Here is a 19,092-nt window from a genome sequence, read left to right on the forward strand (position 1 = left end):
GGGTTTAAAAGTGATTTCGGCGGAGAAATATATATATATATATATATATATATATATATATATATATATATATACGCGCACACACACACATATATATAAACGTATTCTCCGTTGAGATATTGCAGCCGCTGCTGTGTCCAGGCCCAGGAGCCTTAGCACTGTGCTGTGATGTCACTCAATACCACTGACATCACTAGGTGTAAACAACATCTCTCCTTTGCTGTGTATGTGACTATGGAGCTGTTTGGTGATGTCGTCTATTATGGCCTTCATAGAAGCAACAGGAGATTGTTGCATCCATCTAGAACCCTCAGAACTACAGTGCTATGATGTCACTCACTTCCACAGGCCTTGCAGAGTGTAAACAACAACAACCCAGCTTTGTCGTGTATGTAACCATAGGGATTGTGATGTCACCTAGAACCTTCACAGCAGCGACAGCTTTATGAGGAGCATCAGCACTGCTCTGCCTGAGCAGAACCATCACCGCCATAGGTTGTCAAATAACCCGGATTTAACCCACACAGGTAAGTCCAATGGGGTGCAGGCATGTCCTCTATGCTTACAGCTTCCCGTGGGTGTTGGTTTGATACCGTTTGGGGACAGCCAAGGAGGCATCTGCAGGCAACAAAGGTAGGTGTGTGCTTGTGTGTGTGTTTCCTATGCAGATCCTAAGCCCAGTGTCACATGCAAGTAGGAGGAGTAAGAAGGGTTCCTGGCAAATCCGGGTTATGGATTGCATTTAAAAAGGCCCCGTGGGAGTGCAATGGGCCCCTGTCTTGCTGCTTAGCAATAATGGTATGGGTTTAGGTTCTGCTGTGTGTACTGGTGGTTGACTGCCCCCCAGCCCAGAGTGTGCATGGAAAATTGTCTGGCAGCCTCCCTGACAGCAAGCAGTGATAGTGCCCATGAAGGGGACCTTGTTGGGCCCGCCCCTTTCACGGTTATCGCTTCTCGGCCTTTTGGCTAAGATCAAGTGTAGTATCTGTTCTTATCAGTTTAATATCTGATACGTCCCCTATCTGGGGACCATATATTAAATGGATTTTTGAGAACGGGGGCCGATTTCGAAGCTTGCTTCCGTCGCCCTATGCATTGACCCGATATGGCAGTATCTTCGGGTACAGTGCACCACCCCCTTACAGGGTTAAAAAGAAAGATTCCTACTTTCATTGCTACCTGCTTGCTGGCTAGCCAGCTAGCCAGCCCTGTGGGCCTTGCTGCTGCTGCTGCTGCTGCAGCCAAAAAACAAAAGGTGGTGCTGCTGCTGCTTCTGCTGCTTCTGCTTGTGTCTGGCCGCTGTTGGAGCGTCCAGGCACAGGACTTCTGCTGCTGCTGACTAAATGGCCTCCTTAATTGGATCATTTGAGTAGCCAGCACACCTGTGCAGGTAGGGCATGACATGATAGGCAGCTGCCTTGATAGCGGGTGGGTGCTGAATGTTCCTAATTGACAAAATAAGATTAATGCTTATGAAGAAATATAAAATCTCATCCCTTCCCCAATATCGCGCCACACCCCTACCCCTTAATTCCCTGGTTGAACTTGATGGACATATGTCTTTTTTCGACCGTACTAACTATGTAACTATGTAACATAACATGGGGGGGTCTCCTGGCTGTTCACACAGGTGTGTCATTGCTGTACATTGACCATGCATTGCTTCTGTGGTATTGCAAAGGCAAAGACAAATGCTTCCAGCCATCCATTGCACTAATGGATTGGTCATCAGCTGGCTGTCTATGTCCCGCATCAATATAGACCAAAGTACAGAGGGTTAGGCTATGCTATAGTGCACCTACCTGATGCATCAGAAGGTGCGAGGCCCTTGCTAAATTCTGTGCACAGACTTTGAGATCTATGCTTTAGACTGTATCTAAACCTGCTCCAACATGGACTGACATTCTGGCCTACTTTCAGCCGATGCGACTTGTCTGTCGCTGAACAGTCGCTTTTTATGTATTCAGCACCTATGTATAATGTTGTAAAAATGCTCTAGAAGCTAAAGTCGCAGAAATGTCACACATATTTGGCCTGCAACTTTCTGTGCGACAAATTCAGACAGGAAAAATCAGTATAAATCCTTAGAAAATTATCCCCCAGTGTCTCCATCTGCTGGCGGTATTGAATAAGCATTGCTGCACTGATGGGGTATGCATTAGACGAAAAAAAAGAAGAAAAAGAAGAATAATACGCCCAGAAAAGAGGCGAAAAGGAGAAAAACGTAAAAAAACGTGAAAAAAAAGTAAGAGGAAGAGAAGGGAAAAAAAGGTGGAAATGGGTTTAAAAGTGATTTCGGCGGAGAAATATATATATATATATATATATATATATATATATATATATATATACGCGCACACACACACATATATATAAACGTATTCTCCGTTGAGATATTGCAGCCGCTGCTGTGTCCAGGCCCAGGAGCCTTAGCACTGTGCTGTGATGTCACTCAATACCACTGACATCACTAGGTGTAAACAACATCTCTCCTTTGCTGTGTATGTGACTATGGAGCTGTTTGGTGATGTCGTCTATTATGGCCTTCATAGAAGCAACAGGAGATTGTTGCATCCATCTAGAACCCTCAGAACTACAGTGCTATGATGTCACTCACTTCCACAGGCCTTGCAGAGTGTAAACAACAACAACCCAGCTTTGTCGTGTATGTAACCATAGGGATTGTGATGTCACCTAGAACCTTCACAGCAGCGACAGCTTTATGAGGAGCATCAGCACTGCTCTGCCTGAGCAGAACCATCACCGCCATAGGTTGTCAAATAACCCGGATTTAACCCACACAGGTAAGTCCAATGGGGTGCAGGCATGTCCTCTATGCTTACAGCTTCCCGTGGGTGTTGGTTTGATACCGTTTGGGGACAGCCAAGGAGGCATCTGCAGGCAACAAAGGTAGGTGTGTGCTTGTGTGTGTGTTTCCTATGCAGATCCTAAGCCCAGTGTCACATGCAAGTAGGAGGAGTAAGAAGGGTTCCTGGCAAATCCGGGTTATGGATTGCATTTAAAAAGGCCCCGTGGGAGTGCAATGGGCCCCTGTCTTGCTGCTTAGCAATAATGGTATGGGTTTAGGTTCTGCTGTGTGTACTGGTGGTTGACTGCCCCCCAGCCCAGAGTGTGCATGGAAAATTGTCTGGCAGCCTCCCTGACAGCAAGCAGTGATAGTGCCCATGAAGGGGACCTTGTTGGGCCCGCCCCTTTCACGGTTATCGCTTCTCGGCCTTTTGGCTAAGATCAAGTGTAGTATCTGTTCTTATCAGTTTAATATCTGATACGTCCCCTATCTGGGGACCATATATTAAATGGATTTTTGAGAACGGGGGCCGATTTCGAAGCTTGCTTCCGTCGCCCTATGCATTGACCCGATATGGCAGTATCTTCGGGTACAGTGCACCACCCCCTTACAGGGTTAAAAAGAAAGATTCCTACTTTCATTGCTACCTGCTTGCTGGCTAGCCAGCTAGCCAGCCCTGTGGGCCTTGCTGCTGCTGCTGCTGCTGCTGCAGCCAAAAAACAAAAGGTGGTGCTGCTGCTGCTTCTGCTGCTTCTGCTTGTGTCTGGCCGCTGTTGGAGCGTCCAGGCACAGGACTTCTGCTGCTGCTGACTAAATGGCCTCCTTAATTGGATCATTTGAGTAGCCAGCACACCTGTGCAGGTAGGGCATGACATGATAGGCAGCTGCCTTGATAGCGGGTGGGTGCTGAATGTTCCTAATTGACAAAATAAGATTAATGCTTATGAAGAAATATAAAATCTCATCCCTTCCCCAATATCGCGCCACACCCCTACCCCTTAATTCCCTGGTTGAACTTGATGGACATATGTCTTTTTTCGACCGTACTAACTATGTAACTATGTAACATAACATGGGGGGGTCTCCTGGCTGTTCACACAGGTGTGTCATTGCTGTACATTGACCATGCATTGCTTCTGTGGTATTGCAAAGGCAAAGACAAATGCTTCCAGCCATCCATTGCACTAATGGATTGGTCATCAGCTGGCTGTCTATGTCCCGCATCAATATAGACCAAAGTACAGAGGGTTAGGCTATGCTATAGTGCACCTACCTGATGCATCAGAAGGTGCGAGGCCCTTGCTAAATTCTGTGCACAGACTTTGAGATCTATGCTTTAGACTGTATCTAAACCTGCTCCAACATGGACTGACATTCTGGCCTACTTTCAGCCGATGCGACTTGTCTGTCGCTGAACAGTCGCTTTTTATGTATTCAGCACCTATGTATAATGTTGTAAAAATGCTCTAGAAGCTAAAGTCGCAGAAATGTCACACATATTTGGCCTGCAACTTTCTGTGCGACAAATTCAGACAGGAAAAATCAGTATAAATCCTTAGAAAATTATCCCCCAGTGTCTCCATCTGCTGGCGGTATTGAATAAGCATTGCTGCACTGATGGGGTATGCATTAGACGAAAAAAAAGAAGAAAAAGAAGAATAATACGCCCAGAAAAGAGGCGAAAAGGAGAAAAACGTAAAAAAACGTGAAAAAAAAGTAAGAGGAAGAGAAGGGAAAAAAAGGTGGAAATGGGTTTAAAAGTGATTTCGGCGGAGAAATATATATATATATATATATATATATATATATATATATACGCGCACACACACACATATATATAAACGTATTCTCCGTTGAGATATTGCAGCCGCTGCTGTGTCCAGGCCCAGGAGCCTTAGCACTGTGCTGTGATGTCACTCAATACCACTGACATCACTAGGTGTAAACAACATCTCTCCTTTGCTGTGTATGTGACTATGGAGCTGTTTGGTGATGTCGTCTATTATGGCCTTCATAGAAGCAACAGGAGATTGTTGCATCCATCTAGAACCCTCAGAACTACAGTGCTATGATGTCACTCACTTCCACAGGCCTTGCAGAGTGTAAACAACAACAACCCAGCTTTGTCGTGTATGTAACCATAGGGATTGTGATGTCACCTAGAACCTTCACAGCAGCGACAGCTTTATGAGGAGCATCAGCACTGCTCTGCCTGAGCAGAACCATCACCGCCATAGGTTGTCAAATAACCCGGATTTAACCCACACAGGTAAGTCCAATGGGGTGCAGGCATGTCCTCTATGCTTACAGCTTCCCGTGGGTGTTGGTTTGATACCGTTTGGGGACAGCCAAGGAGGCATCTGCAGGCAACAAAGGTAGGTGTGTGCTTGTGTGTGTGTTTCCTATGCAGATCCTAAGCCCAGTGTCACATGCAAGTAGGAGGAGTAAGAAGGGTTCCTGGCAAATCCGGGTTATGGATTGCATTTAAAAAGGCCCCGTGGGAGTGCAATGGGCCCCTGTCTTGCTGCTTAGCAATAATGGTATGGGTTTAGGTTCTGCTGTGTGTACTGGTGGTTGACTGCCCCCCAGCCCAGAGTGTGCATGGAAAATTGTCTGGCAGCCTCCCTGACAGCAAGCAGTGATAGTGCCCATGAAGGGGACCTTGTTGGGCCCGCCCCTTTCACGGTTATCGCTTCTCGGCCTTTTGGCTAAGATCAAGTGTAGTATCTGTTCTTATCAGTTTAATATCTGATACGTCCCCTATCTGGGGACCATATATTAAATGGATTTTTGAGAACGGGGGCCGATTTCGAAGCTTGCTTCCGTCGCCCTATGCATTGACCCGATATGGCAGTATCTTCGGGTACAGTGCACCACCCCCTTACAGGGTTAAAAAGAAAGATTCCTACTTTCATTGCTACCTGCTTGCTGGCTAGCCAGCTAGCCAGCCCTGTGGGCCTTGCTGCTGCTGCTGCTGCTGCTGCAGCCAAAAAACAAAAGGTGGTGCTGCTGCTGCTTCTGCTGCTTCTGCTTGTGTCTGGCCGCTGTTGGAGCGTCCAGGCACAGGACTTCTGCTGCTGCTGACTAAATGGCCTCCTTAATTGGATCATTTGAGTAGCCAGCACACCTGTGCAGGTAGGGCATGACATGATAGGCAGCTGCCTTGATAGCGGGTGGGTGCTGAATGTTCCTAATTGACAAAATAAGATTAATGCTTATGAAGAAATATAAAATCTCATCCCTTCCCCAATATCGCGCCACACCCCTACCCCTTAATTCCCTGGTTGAACTTGATGGACATATGTCTTTTTTCGACCGTACTAACTATGTAACTATGTAACATAACATGGGGGGGTCTCCTGGCTGTTCACACAGGTGTGTCATTGCTGTACATTGACCATGCATTGCTTCTGTGGTATTGCAAAGGCAAAGACAAATGCTTCCAGCCATCCATTGCACTAATGGATTGGTCATCAGCTGGCTGTCTATGTCCCGCATCAATATAGACCAAAGTACAGAGGGTTAGGCTATGCTATAGTGCACCTACCTGATGCATCAGAAGGTGCGAGGCCCTTGCTAAATTCTGTGCACAGACTTTGAGATCTATGCTTTAGACTGTATCTAAACCTGCTCCAACATGGACTGACATTCTGGCCTACTTTCAGCCGATGCGACTTGTCTGTCGCTGAACAGTCGCTTTTTATGTATTCAGCACCTATGTATAATGTTGTAAAAATGCTCTAGAAGCTAAAGTCGCAGAAATGTCACACATATTTGGCCTGCAACTTTCTGTGCGACAAATTCAGACAGGAAAAATCAGTATAAATCCTTAGAAAATTATCCCCCAGTGTCTCCATCTGCTGGCGGTATTGAATAAGCATTGCTGCACTGATGGGGTATGCATTAGACGAAAAAAAAGAAGAAAAAGAAGAATAATACGCCCAGAAAAGAGGCGAAAAGGAGAAAAACGTAAAAAAACGTGAAAAAAAAGTAAGAGGAAGAGAAGGGAAAAAAAGGTGGAAATGGGTTTAAAAGTGATTTCGGCGGAGAAATATATATATATATATATATATATATATATATATATATATATATATATATATAATACGCGCACACACACACATATATATAAACGTATTCTCCGTTGAGATATTGCAGCCGCTGCTGTGTCCAGGCCCAGGAGCCTTAGCACTGTGCTGTGATGTCACTCAATACCACTGACATCACTAGGTGTAAACAACATCTCTCCTTTGCTGTGTATGTGACTATGGAGCTGTTTGGTGATGTCGTCTATTATGGCCTTCATAGAAGCAACAGGAGATTGTTGCATCCATCTAGAACCCTCAGAACTACAGTGCTATGATGTCACTCACTTCCACAGGCCTTGCAGAGTGTAAACAACAACAACCCAGCTTTGTCGTGTATGTAACCATAGGGATTGTGATGTCACCTAGAACCTTCACAGCAGCGACAGCTTTATGAGGAGCATCAGCACTGCTCTGCCTGAGCAGAACCATCACCGCCATAGGTTGTCAAATAACCCGGATTTAACCCACACAGGTAAGTCCAATGGGGTGCAGGCATGTCCTCTATGCTTACAGCTTCCCGTGGGTGTTGGTTTGATACCGTTTGGGGACAGCCAAGGAGGCATCTGCAGGCAACAAAGGTAGGTGTGTGCTTGTGTGTGTGTTTCCTATGCAGATCCTAAGCCCAGTGTCACATGCAAGTAGGAGGAGTAAGAAGGGTTCCTGGCAAATCCGGGTTATGGATTGCATTTAAAAAGGCCCCGTGGGAGTGCAATGGGCCCCTGTCTTGCTGCTTAGCAATAATGGTATGGGTTTAGGTTCTGCTGTGTGTACTGGTGGTTGACTGCCCCCCAGCCCAGAGTGTGCATGGAAAATTGTCTGGCAGCCTCCCTGACAGCAAGCAGTGATAGTGCCCATGAAGGGGACCTTGTTGGGCCCGCCCCTTTCACGGTTATCGCTTCTCGGCCTTTTGGCTAAGATCAAGTGTAGTATCTGTTCTTATCAGTTTAATATCTGATACGTCCCCTATCTGGGGACCATATATTAAATGGATTTTTGAGAACGGGGGCCGATTTCGAAGCTTGCTTCCGTCGCCCTATGCATTGACCCGATATGGCAGTATCTTCGGGTACAGTGCACCACCCCCTTACAGGGTTAAAAAGAAAGATTCCTACTTTCATTGCTACCTGCTTGCTGGCTAGCCAGCTAGCCAGCCCTGTGGGCCTTGCTGCTGCTGCTGCTGCTGCTGCAGCCAAAAAACAAAAGGTGGTGCTGCTGCTGCTTCTGCTGCTTCTGCTTGTGTCTGGCCGCTGTTGGAGCGTCCAGGCACAGGACTTCTGCTGCTGCTGACTAAATGGCCTCCTTAATTGGATCATTTGAGTAGCCAGCACACCTGTGCAGGTAGGGCATGACATGATAGGCAGCTGCCTTGATAGCGGGTGGGTGCTGAATGTTCCTAATTGACAAAATAAGATTAATGCTTATGAAGAAATATAAAATCTCATCCCTTCCCCAATATCGCGCCACACCCCTACCCCTTAATTCCCTGGTTGAACTTGATGGACATATGTCTTTTTTCGACCGTACTAACTATGTAACTATGTAACATAACATGGGGGGGTCTCCTGGCTGTTCACACAGGTGTGTCATTGCTGTACATTGACCATGCATTGCTTCTGTGGTATTGCAAAGGCAAAGACAAATGCTTCCAGCCATCCATTGCACTAATGGATTGGTCATCAGCTGGCTGTCTATGTCCCGCATCAATATAGACCAAAGTACAGAGGGTTAGGCTATGCTATAGTGCACCTACCTGATGCATCAGAAGGTGCGAGGCCCTTGCTAAATTCTGTGCACAGACTTTGAGATCTATGCTTTAGACTGTATCTAAACCTGCTCCAACATGGACTGACATTCTGGCCTACTTTCAGCCGATGCGACTTGTCTGTCGCTGAACAGTCGCTTTTTATGTATTCAGCACCTATGTATAATGTTGTAAAAATGCTCTAGAAGCTAAAGTCGCAGAAATGTCACACATATTTGGCCTGCAACTTTCTGTGCGACAAATTCAGACAGGAAAAATCAGTATAAATCCTTAGAAAATTATCCCCCAGTGTCTCCATCTGCTGGCGGTATTGAATAAGCATTGCTGCACTGATGGGGTATGCATTAGACGAAAAAAAAGAAGAAAAAGAAGAATAATACGCCCAGAAAAGAGGCGAAAAGGAGAAAAACGTAAAAAAACGTGAAAAAAAAGTAAGAGGAAGAGAAGGGAAAAAAAGGTGGAAATGGGTTTAAAAGTGATTTCGGCGGAGAATATATATATATATATATATATATATATATATATATATATATATATATACGCGCACACACACACATATATATAAACGTATTCTCCGTTGAGATATTGCAGCCGCTGCTGTGTCCAGGCCCAGGAGCCTTAGCACTGTGCTGTGATGTCACTCAATACCACTGACATCACTAGGTGTAAACAACATCTCTCCTTTGCTGTGTATGTGACTATGGAGCTGTTTGGTGATGTCGTCTATTATGGCCTTCATAGAAGCAACAGGAGATTGTTGCATCCATCTAGAACCCTCAGAACTACAGTGCTATGATGTCACTCACTTCCACAGGCCTTGCAGAGTGTAAACAACAACAACCCAGCTTTGTCGTGTATGTAACCATAGGGATTGTGATGTCACCTAGAACCTTCACAGCAGCGACAGCTTTATGAGGAGCATCAGCACTGCTCTGCCTGAGCAGAACCATCACCGCCATAGGTTGTCAAATAACCCGGATTTAACCCACACAGGTAAGTCCAATGGGGTGCAGGCATGTCCTCTATGCTTACAGCTTCCCGTGGGTGTTGGTTTGATACCGTTTGGGGACAGCCAAGGAGGCATCTGCAGGCAACAAAGGTAGGTGTGTGCTTGTGTGTGTGTTTCCTATGCAGATCCTAAGCCCAGTGTCACATGCAAGTAGGAGGAGTAAGAAGGGTTCCTGGCAAATCCGGGTTATGGATTGCATTTAAAAAGGCCCCGTGGGAGTGCAATGGGCCCCTGTCTTGCTGCTTAGCAATAATGGTATGGGTTTAGGTTCTGCTGTGTGTACTGGTGGTTGACTGCCCCCCAGCCCAGAGTGTGCATGGAAAATTGTCTGGCAGCCTCCCTGACAGCAAGCAGTGATAGTGCCCATGAAGGGGACCTTGTTGGGCCCGCCCCTTTCACGGTTATCGCTTCTCGGCCTTTTGGCTAAGATCAAGTGTAGTATCTGTTCTTATCAGTTTAATATCTGATACGTCCCCTATCTGGGGACCATATATTAAATGGATTTTTGAGAACGGGGGCCGATTTCGAAGCTTGCTTCCGTCGCCCTATGCATTGACCCGATATGGCAGTATCTTCGGGTACAGTGCACCACCCCCTTACAGGGTTAAAAAGAAAGATTCCTACTTTCATTGCTACCTGCTTGCTGGCTAGCCAGCTAGCCAGCCCTGTGGGCCTTGCTGCTGCTGCTGCTGCTGCTGCAGCCAAAAAACAAAAGGTGGTGCTGCTGCTTGCTTCTGCTGCTTCTGCTTGTGTCTGGCCGCTGTTGGAGCGTCCAGGCACAGGACTTCTGCTGCTGCTGACTAATGGCCTCCTTAATTGGATCATTTGAGTAGCCAGCACACCTGTGCAGGTAGGGCATGACATGATAGGCAGCTGCCTTGATAGCGGGTGGGTGCTGAATGTTCCTAATTGACAAAATAGATTAATGCTTATGAAGAAATATAAAATCTCATCCCTTCCCCAATATCGCGCCACACCCCTACCCCTTAATTCCCTGGTTGAACTTGATGGACATATGTCTTTTTTCGACCGTACTAACTATGTAACTATGTAACATAACATGGGGGGGTCTCCTGGCTGTTCACACAGGTGTGTCATTGCTGTACATTGACCATGCATTGCTTCTGTGGTATTGCAAAGGCAAAGACAAATGCTTCCAGCCATCCATTGCACTAATGATTGGTCATCAGCTGGCTGTCTATGTCCCGCATCAATATAGACCAAAGTACAGAGGGTTAGGCTATGCTATAGTGCACCTACCTGATGCATCAGAAGGTGCGAGGCCCTTGCTAAATTCTGTGCACAGACTTTGAGATCTATGCTTTAGACTGTATCTAAACCTGCTCCAACATGGACTGACATTCTGGCCTACTTTCAGCCGATGCGACTTGTCTGTCGCTGAACAGTCGCTTTTTTATGTATTCAGCACCTATGTATAATGTTGTAAAAATGCTCTAGAAGCTAAAGTCGCAGAAATGTGTCACACATATTTGGCCTGCAACTTTCTGTGCGACAAATTCAGACAGGAAAATCAGTATAAATCCTTAGAAAATTATCCCCCAGTGTCTCCATCTGCTGGCGGTATTGAATAAGCATTGCTGCACTGATGGGGTATGCATTAGACGAAAAAAAAGAAGAAAAAGAAGAATAATACGCCCAGAAAAGAGGCGAAAAGGAGAAAAACGTAAAAAAACCGTGAAAAAAAAGTAAGAGGAAGAGAAGGGAAAAAAAGGTGGAAATGGGTTTAAAAGTGATTTCGGCGGAGAAATATATATATATATATATATATATATATATATATATATATATATATATATATATATACGCGCACACACACACATATATATAAACGTATTCTCCGTTGAGATATTGCAGCCGCTGCTGTGTCCAGGCCCAGGAGCCTTAGCACTGTGCTGTGATGTCACTCAATACCACTGACATCACTAGGTGTAAACAACATCTCTCCTTTGCTGTGTATGTGGACTATGGAGCTGTTTGGTGATGTCGTCTATTATGGCCTTCATAGAAGCAACAGGAGATTGTTGCATCCATCTAGAACCCTCAGAACTACAGTGCTATGATGTCACTCACTTCCACAGGCCTTGCAGAGTGTAAACAACAACAACCCAGCTTTGTCGTGTATGTAAACCATAGGGATTGTGATGTCACCTAGAACCTTCACAGCAGCGACAGCTTTAGAGGAGCATCAGCACTGCTCTGCCTGAGCAGAACCATCACCGCCATAGGTTGTCAAATAACCCGGATTTAACCCACACAGGTAAGTCCAATGGGGTGCAGGCATGTCCTCTATGCTTACAGCTTCCCGTGGGTGTTTGGTTTGATACCGTTTGGGGACAGCCAAGGAGGCATCTGCAGGCAACAAAGGTAGTGTGTGCTTGTGTGTGTGTTTCCTATGCAGATCCTAAGCCCAGTGTCACATGCAAGTAGGAGGAGTAAGAAGGGTTCCTGGCAAATCCGGGTTATGGATTGCATTTAAAAAGGCCCCGTGGGAGTGCAATGGGCCCCTGTCTTGCTGCTTAGCAATAATGGTATGGGTTTAGGTTCTGCTGTGTGTACTGGTGGTTGACTGCCCCCCAGCCCAGAGTGTGCATGGAAAATTGTCTGGCAGCCTCCCTGACAGCAAGCAGTGATAGTGCCCATGAAGGGGACCTTGTTGGGCCCGCCCCTTTCACGGTTATCGCTTCTCGGCCTTTTGGCTAAGATCAAGTGTAGTATCTGTTCTTATCAGTTTAATATCTGATACGTCCCCTATCTGGGGACCATATATTAAATGGATTTTGAGAACGGGGGCCGATTTCGAAGCTTGCTTCCGTCGCCCTATGCATTGACCCGATATGGCAGTATCTTCGGGTACAGTGCACCACCCCCCTTACAGGGTTAAAAAGAAAGATTCCTACTTTCATTGCTACCTGCTTGCTGGCTAGCCAGCTAGCCAGCCCTGTGGCCTTGCTGCTGCTGCTGCTGCTGCTGCAGCCAAAAAACAAAAGGTGGTGCTGCTGCTGCTTCTGCTGCTTCTGCTTGTGTCTGGCCGCTGTTGGAGCGTCCAGGCACAGGACTTCTGCTGCTGCTGACTAAATGGCCTCCTTAATTGGATCATTTGAGTAGCCAGCACACCTGTGCAGGTAGGGCATGACATGATAGGCAGCTGCCTTGATAGCGGGTGGGTGCTGAATGTTCCTAATTGACAAAATAAGATTAATGCTTATGAAGAAATATAAAATCTCATCCCTTCCCCAATATCGCGCCACACCCCTACCCCTTAATTCCCTGGTTGAACTTGATGGACATATGTCTTTTTTCGACCGTACTAACTATGTAACTATGTAACATAACATGGGGGGGTCTCCTGGCTGTTCACACAGGTGTGTCATTGCTGTACATTGACCATGCATTGCTTCTGTGGTATTGCAAAGGCAAAGACAAATGCTTCCAGCCATCCATTGCACTAATGGATTGGTCATCAGCTGGCTGTCTATGTCCCGCATCAATATAGACCAAAGTACAGAGGGTTAGGCTATGCTATAGTGCACCTACCTGATGCATCAGAAGGTGCGAGGCCCTTGCTAAATTCTGTGCACAGACTTTGAGATCTATGCTTTAGACTGTATCTAAACCTGCTCCAACATGGACTGACATTCTGGCCTACTTTCAGCCGATGCGACTTGTCTGTCGCTGAACAGTCGCTTTTTATGTATTCAGCACCTATGTATAATGTTGTAAAAATGCTCTAGAAGCTAAAGTCGCAGAAATGTCACACATATTTTGGCCTGCAACTTTCTGTGCGACAAATTCAGACAGGAAAAATCAGTATAAATCCTTAGAAAATTATCCCCCAGTGTCTCCATCTGCTGGCGGTATTGAATAAGCATTGCTGCACTGATGGGGTATGCATTAGACCGAAAAAAAAGAAGAAAAAGAAGAATAATAACGCCCAGAAAAGAGGCGAAAAGGAGAAAAACGTAAAAAAACGTGAAAAAAAAGTAAGAGGAAGAGAAGGGAAAAAAAGGTGGAAATGGGTTTAAAAGTGATTTCGGCTGAGAAATATATATATATATATATATATATATATATATATATATATATACGCGCACACACACACATATATATAAACGTATTCTCCGTTGAGATATTGCAGCCGCTGCTGTGTCCAGGCCCAGGAGCCTTAGCACTGTGCTGTGATGTCACTCAATACCACTGACATCACTAGGTGTAAACAACATCTCTCCTTTGCTGTGTATGTGACTATGGAGCTGTTTGGTGATGTCGTCTATTATGGCCTTCATAGAAGCAACAGGAGATTGTTGCATCCATCTAGAACCCTCAGAACTACAGTGCTATGATGTCACTCACTTCCACAGGCCTTGCAGAGTGTAAACAACAACAACCCAGCTTTGTCGTGTATGTAACCATAGGGATTGTGATGTCACCTAGAACCTTCACAGCAGCGACAGCTTTATGAGGAGCATCAGCACTGCTCTGCCTGAGCAGAACCATCACCGCCATAGGTTGTCAAATAACCCGGATTTAACCCACACAGGTAAGTCCAATGGGGTGCAGGCATGTCCTCTATGCTTACAGCTTCCCGTGGGTGTTGGTTTGATACCGTTTGGGGACAGCCAAGGAGGCATCTGCAGGCAACAAAGGTAGGTGTGTGCTTGTGTGTGTGTTTCCTATGCAGATCCTAAGCCCAGTGTCACATGCAAGTAGGAGGAGTAAGAAGGGTTCCTGGCAAATCCGGGTTATGGATTGCATTTAAAAAGGCCCCGTGGGAGTGCAATGGGCCCCTGTCTTGCTGCTTAGCAATAATGGTATGGGTTTAGGTTCTGCTGTGTGTACTGGTGGTTGACTGCCCCCCAGCCCAGAGTGTGCATGGAAAATTGTCTGGCAGCCTCCCTGACAGCAAGCAGTGATAGTGCCCATGAAGGGGACCTTGTTGGGCCCGCCCCTTTCACGGTTATCGCTTCTCGGCCTTTTGGCTAAGATCAAGTGTAGTATCTGTTCTTATCAGTTTAATATCTGATACGTCCCCTATCTGGGGACCATATATTAAATGGATTTTTGAGAACGGGGGCCGATTTCGAAGCTTGCTTCCGTCGCCCTATGCATTGACCCGATATGGCAGTATCTTCGGGTACAGTGCACCACCCCCTTACAGGGTTAAAAAGAAAGATTCCTACTTTCATTGCTACCTGCTTGCTGGCTAGCCAGCTAGCCAGCCCTGTGGGCCTTGCTGCTGCTGCTGCTGCTGCTGCAGCCAAAAAACAAAAGGTGGTGCTGCTGCTGCTTCTGCTGCTTCTGCTTGTGTCTGGCCGCTGTTGGAGCGTCCAGGCACAGGACTTCTGCTGCTGCTGACTAAATGGCCTCCTTAATTGGATCATTTGAGTAGCCAGCACACCTGTGCAGGTAGGGCATGACATGATAGGCAGCTGCCTTGATAGCGGGTGGGTGCTGAATGTTCCTAATTGACAAAATAAGATTAATGCTTATGAAGAAATATAAAATCTCATCCCTTCCCCAATATCGCGCCACACCCCTACCCCTTAATTCCCTGGTTGAACTTGATGGACATATGTCTTTTTTCGACCGTACTAACTATGTAACTATGTAACATAACATGGGGGGGTCTCCTGGCTGTTCACACAGGTGTGTCATTGCTGTACATTGACCATGCATTGCTTCTGTGGTATTGCAAAGGCAAAGACAAATGCTTCCAGCCATCCATTGCACTAATGGATTGGTCATCAGCTGGCTGTCTATGTCCCGCATCAATATAGACCAAAGTACAGAGGGTTAGGCTATGCTATAGTGCACCTACCTGATGCATCAGAAGGTGCGAGGCCCTTGCTAAATTCTGTGCACAGACTTTGAGATCTATGCTTTAGACTGTATCTAAACCTGCTCCAACATGGACTGACATTCTGGCCTACTTTCAGCCGATGCGACTTGTCTGTCGCTGAACAGTCGCTTTTTATGTATTCAGCACCTATGTATAATGTTGTAAAAATGCTCTAGAAGCTAAAGTCGCAGAAATGTCACACATATTTGGCCTGCAACTTTCTGTGCGACAAATTCAGACAGGAAAAATCAGTATAAATCCTTAGAAAATTATCCCCCAGTGTCTCCATCTGCTGGCGGTATTGAATAAGCATTGCTGCACTGATGGGGTATGCATTAGACGAAAAAAAAGAAGAAAAAGAAGAATAATACGCCCAGAAAAGAGGCGAAAAGGAGAAAAACGTAAAAAAACGTGAAAAAAAAGTAAGAGGAAGAGAAGGGAAAAAAAGGTGGAAATGGGTTTAAAAGTGATTTCGGCGGAGAAATATATATATATATATATATATATATATATATATATATATATATATACGCGCACACACACACATATATATAAACGTATTCTCCGTTGAGATATTGCAGCCGCTGCTGTGTCCAGGCCCAGGAGCCTTAGCACTGTGCTGTGATGTCACTCAATACCACTGACATCACTAGGTGTAAACAACATCTCTCCTTTGCTGTGTATGTGACTATGGAGCTGTTTGGTGATGTCGTCTATTATGGCCTTCATAGAAGCAACAGGAGATTGTTGCATCCATCTAGAACCCTCAGAACTACAGTGCTATGATGTCACTCACTTCCACAGGCCTTGCAGAGTGTAAACAACAACAACCCAGCTTTGTCGTGTATGTAACCATAGGGATTGTGATGTCACCTAGAACCTTCACAGCAGCGACAGCTTTATGAGGAGCATCAGCACTGCTCTGCCTGAGCAGAACCATCACCGCCATAGGTTGTCAAATAACCCGGATTTAACCCACACAGGTAAGTCCAATGGGGTGCAGGCATGTCCTCTATGCTTACAGCTTCCCGTGGGTGTTGGTTTGATACCGTTTGGGGACAGCCAAGGAGGCATCTGCAGGCAACAAAGGTAGGTGTGTGCTTGTGTGTGTGTTTCCTATGCAGATCCTAAGCCCAGTGTCACATGCAAGTAGGAGGAGTAAGAAGGGTTCCTGGCAAATCCGGGTTATGGATTGCATTTAAAAAGGCCCCGTGGGAGTGCAATGGGCCCCTGTCTTGCTGCTTAGCAATAATGGTATGGGTTTAGGTTCTGCTGTGTGTACTGGTGGTTGACTGCCCCCCAGCCCAGAGTGTGCATGGAAAATTGTCTGGCAGCCTCCCTGACAGCAAGCAGTGATAGTGCCCATGAAGGGGACCTTGTTGGGCCCGCCCCTTTCACGGTTATCGCTTCTCGGCCTTTTGGCTAAGATCAAGTGTAGTATCTGTTCTTATCAGTTTAATATCTGATACGTCCCCTATCTGGGGACCATATATTAAATGGATTTTTGAGAACGGGGGCCGATTTCGAAGCTTGCTTCCGTCGCCCTATGCATTGACCCGATATGGCAGTATCTTCGGGTACAGTGCACCACCCCCTTACAGGGTTAAAAAGAAAGATTCCTACTTTCATTGCTACCTGCTTGCTGGCTAGCCAGCTAGCCAGCCCTGTGGGCCTTGCTGCTGCTGCTGCTGCTGCTGCAGCCAAAAAACAAAAGGTGGTGCTGCTGCTGCTTCTGCTGCTTCTGCTTGTGTCTGGCCGCTGTTGGAGCGTCCAGGCACAGGACTTCTGCTGCTGCTGACTAAATGGCCTCCTTAATTGGATCATTTGAGTAGCCAGCACACCTGTGCAGGTAGGGCATGACATGATAGGCAGCTGCCTTGATAGCGGGTGGGTGCTGAATGTTCCTAATTGACAAAATAAGATTAATGCTTATGAAGAAATATAAAATCTCATCCCTTCCCCAATATCGCGCCACACCCCTACCCCTTAATTCCCTGGTTGAACTTGATGGACATATGTCTTTTTTCGACCGTACTAACTATGTAACTATGTAACATAACATGGGGGGGTCTCCTGGCTGTTCACACAGGTGTGTCATTGCTGTACATTGACCATGCATTGCTTCTGTGGTATTGCAAAGGCAAAGACAAATGCTTCCAGCCATCCATTGCACTAATGGATTGTGGTCATCAGCTGGCTGTCTATGTCCCGCATCAATATAGACCAAAGTACAGAGGGTTAGGCTATGCTATAGTGCACCTACCTGAATCAGAAGGTGCGAGGCCCTTGCTAAATTCTGTGCACAGACTTTGAGATCTATGCTTTAGACTGTATCTAAACCTGCTCCAACATGGACTGACATTCTGGCCTACTTTCAGCCGATGCGACTTGTCTGTCGCTGAACAGTCGCTTTTTATGTATTCAGCACCTATGTATAATGTTGTAAAAATGCTCTAGAAGCTAAAGTCGCAGAAATGTCACACATATTTGGCCTGCAACTTTCTGTGCGACAAATTCAGACAGGAAAAATCAGTATAAATCCTTAGAAAATTATCCCCCAGTGTCTCCATCTGCTGGCGGTATTGAATAAGCATTGCTGCACTGATGGGGTATGCATTAGACGAAAAAAAAGAAGAAAAAGAAGAATAATACGCCCAGAAAAGAGGCGAAAAGGAGAAAAACGTAAAAAAACGTGAAAAAAAAGTAAGAGGAAGAGAAGGGAAAAAAAGGTGGAAATGGGTTTAAAAGTGATTTCGGCGGAGAAATATATATATATATATATATATATATATATATATATATATATATATACGCGCACACACACACATATATATAAACGTATTCTCCGTTGAGATATTGCAGCCGCTGCTGTGTCCAGGCCCAGGAGCCTTAGCACTGTGCTGTGATGTCACTCAATACCACTGACATCACTAGGTGTAAACAACATCTCTCCTTTGCTGTGTATGTGACTATGGAGCTGTTTGGTGATGTCGTCTATTATGGCCTTCATAGAAGCAACAGGAGATTGTTGCATCCATCTAGAACCCTCAGAACTACAGTGCTATGATGTCACTCACTTCCACAGGCCTTGCAGAGTGTAAACAACAACAACCCAGCTTTGTCGTGTATGTAACCATAGGGATTGTGATGTCACCTAGAACCTTCACAGCAGCGACAGCTTTATGAGGAGCATCAGCACTGCTCTGCCTGAGCAGAACCATCACCGCCATAGGTTGTCAAATAACCCGGATTTAACCCACACAGGTAAGTCCAATGGGGTGCAGGCATGTCCTCTATGCTTACAGCTTCCCGTGGGTGTTGGTTTGATACCGTTTGGGGACAGCCAAGGAGGCATCTGCAGGCAACAAAGGTAGGTGTGTGCTTGTGTGTGTGTTTCCTATGCAGATCCTAAGCCCAGTGTCACATGCAAGTAGGAGGAGTAAGAAGGGTTCCTGGCAAATCCGGGTTATGGATTGCATTTAAAAAGGCCCCGTGGGAGTGCAATGGGCCCCTGTCTTGCTGCTTAGCAATAATGGTATGGGTTTAGGTTCTGCTGTGTGTACTGGT

The 19,092-nt window shown here is 46.0% G+C and overlaps 8 non-coding genes across 8 annotated transcripts; all 8 read left to right on the plus strand.

Moving 5' to 3' along the window:
* Nucleotides 1-946: 946 nt before the first annotated feature.
* Nucleotides 947-1,137, plus strand: LOC130336575 (U2 spliceosomal RNA). The gene has a single exon (XR_008877989.1). It is a non-coding gene; the product is annotated as a U2 spliceosomal RNA (small nuclear RNA).
* Nucleotides 1,138-3,223: 2,086 nt separating this feature from the next.
* On the plus strand, nucleotides 3,224-3,414 carry LOC130336576 (U2 spliceosomal RNA). The gene has a single exon (XR_008877990.1). It is a non-coding gene; the product is annotated as a U2 spliceosomal RNA (small nuclear RNA).
* A 2,083-nt stretch (nucleotides 3,415-5,497) lies between these two features.
* Nucleotides 5,498-5,688, plus strand: LOC130336577 (U2 spliceosomal RNA). Its single transcript, XR_008877992.1, has one exon. It is a non-coding gene; the product is annotated as a U2 spliceosomal RNA (small nuclear RNA).
* Nucleotides 5,689-7,788: 2,100 nt separating this feature from the next.
* LOC130336579 (U2 spliceosomal RNA) lies at nucleotides 7,789-7,979 on the plus strand. The gene has a single exon (XR_008877993.1). It is a non-coding gene; the product is annotated as a U2 spliceosomal RNA (small nuclear RNA).
* Nucleotides 7,980-10,071: 2,092 nt separating this feature from the next.
* On the plus strand, nucleotides 10,072-10,262 carry LOC130336580 (U2 spliceosomal RNA). Its single transcript, XR_008877994.1, has one exon. It is a non-coding gene; the product is annotated as a U2 spliceosomal RNA (small nuclear RNA).
* Nucleotides 10,263-12,365: 2,103 nt separating this feature from the next.
* Nucleotides 12,366-12,555, plus strand: LOC130336548 (U2 spliceosomal RNA). Its single transcript, XR_008877970.1, has one exon. It is a non-coding gene; the product is annotated as a U2 spliceosomal RNA (small nuclear RNA).
* A 2,090-nt stretch (nucleotides 12,556-14,645) lies between these two features.
* Nucleotides 14,646-14,836, plus strand: LOC130336581 (U2 spliceosomal RNA). The gene has a single exon (XR_008877995.1). It is a non-coding gene; the product is annotated as a U2 spliceosomal RNA (small nuclear RNA).
* A 2,091-nt stretch (nucleotides 14,837-16,927) lies between these two features.
* LOC130336582 (U2 spliceosomal RNA) lies at nucleotides 16,928-17,118 on the plus strand. Its single transcript, XR_008877996.1, has one exon. It is a non-coding gene; the product is annotated as a U2 spliceosomal RNA (small nuclear RNA).
* The last annotated feature ends 1,974 nt before the right edge of the window (nucleotides 17,119-19,092 follow it).

The sequence above is a fragment of the Hyla sarda genome, unplaced genomic scaffold, assembly GCF_029499605.1.
Source record: "Hyla sarda isolate aHylSar1 unplaced genomic scaffold, aHylSar1.hap1 scaffold_480, whole genome shotgun sequence".
In the NCBI taxonomy this organism is placed as follows: Eukaryota; Metazoa; Chordata; class Amphibia; order Anura; family Hylidae; genus Hyla; species Hyla sarda.